Source organism: Saimiri boliviensis, chromosome 9, assembly GCF_048565385.1.
Source record: "Saimiri boliviensis isolate mSaiBol1 chromosome 9, mSaiBol1.pri, whole genome shotgun sequence".
NCBI classification, from domain to species: Eukaryota; Metazoa; Chordata; class Mammalia; order Primates; family Cebidae; genus Saimiri; species Saimiri boliviensis.
In genome coordinates this window covers 97,680,977-97,682,552 of record NC_133457.1, presented here as the reverse complement: position 1 = coordinate 97,682,552, position 1,576 = coordinate 97,680,977, and the positions used below count along the sequence as shown (strand labels likewise).

The 1,576-nt window shown below is 45.8% G+C and overlaps 1 pseudogene; it reads right to left on the bottom strand.

Annotated features, from left to right (window-relative positions):
- Positions 1 to 498: 498 nt before the first annotated feature.
- LOC120367859 (selenoprotein K-like) lies at positions 499 to 1,086 on the bottom strand (annotated as a pseudogene).
- Between the last annotated feature and the right edge of the window lie 490 nt (positions 1,087 to 1,576).

The following is a 1,576-nucleotide window of genomic DNA, read 5'->3' as shown; positions in this document are numbered from 1 at the left end:
GGCAGATCACCTGAGGTTGGGAGTTTGAGACCAGCCTGACCAACATGGAGAAACTCTGTCTCTACTAAAAATTCAAAATTAGCCAGGCATGGTGGCACACCCCTGTAATCCCAGCTACTCGGGAGGCCAAGGCAGGAGAATTGCTTGAACCTGGGAGGTGGAGGTTGCAGCGAGCCAAAATTGCGCCATTGCAATTTTGGGCAACAAGAGCGAAACTCCACTCAAAAGCAAGCAAACAAACAAAAAACAAGGAACAGTATTTCAGAAGTTGAAAAGGTGACACTAACGGTGCTAAATACACAGCCTTTTATTTTCTTCAGATTCAGTTTTTTCATGAATTTAATATAAAGATGAGTATTCCATTCTGCAACCTAAAAATATTTACTTATTAATACTTTAATAAGCTATACAAAAAAGGTAATGAGACAAACGTGCATTTATGGAACTACATGTCAGGCCAGTTCTCTGCAGAGGGAATTCCCAGCATGACCTCATTCATCACTGAGGACACAGAGCAGTCCTTGTTTAGACACACATATTCATCTACTGCTCAGCATGGTCAGCACTCCACTTCTTGATGGTTTCCTTCTGCTATGAATGCGCATGTCCAGTTGTCTGCTTCTTAGAGCAGACATTTACCTTCCTTATTCACCAGCCATTGGAGGAGGACTGGGGCCACGCAGATGACTGATTCTACCCATTCTTTGGGGAGGGTTTCCCAGTGGCCCTCTTCCATCATCATATCTGGAATCAGATGAGTTTCCATAGCTTCTTCTTTTTATTTTTATTTATTATTTATTTATTTATTTATTTTAAATACGGGACTTCACCATGTTGGTCAGGCTGGTCTTGAACTCCCGACCTCAGGTGATCCGCCTGCCTTGGCCTCCAAAGTGCTTGGATTACAGGCGTGAGCCACCACGCCCAGCCGACAGCTTCTTTTTTTCACATCTTGCTGAAGCAAAGTTTTGAAAAACACAAAACCACAAACTCAGCTATTCCCCAGAAGAAATCTGTTATCAAAGATAATCTCCATGGAGACTCACTCTGGCTGTCCAATACTTGTTTGTTTGAGATGGAGACCATTTTGCCCTACTTCCCTGCTTTGGAGCCTAATTTTTGTAGTTTTTAGTAGAGACAGTGTTTCACCATGTTGGCCAGGCTGGCCTCGAATTCCTGACCTTAAATGATCTGCCTGCCTCAACCTCCCAAAGTGCTGAGATTACAGGCGAGAGCCGTTGCGCCTGGTCAGCTGGAGTCTGCAGACACTTTAGTAGTCTGGGCAGCTCCCCTCTCTCCTTTTTTTCCCCTTCCCCCTCTCTTATCCTTTGGGCGTGAATGGTTTCCTCTGGGATCTCTGCCTGTTGGTTGGTGGGGAGCCAGGTCTCTGCCTATCTATCTGGGAGGCCAATTTCTGAGCCACAGCATCGGCTGACCACAGTGTAGGTAGGGATAGAGCATTCCTGCAGCTACGGGGTTCTTGGGGTAGCTACGGGTGATCGGCACTGCCTATCAAGTGTGATCACAAACGCGCACACCCATACTCACACACAGACATACACACATCACGGTTTCA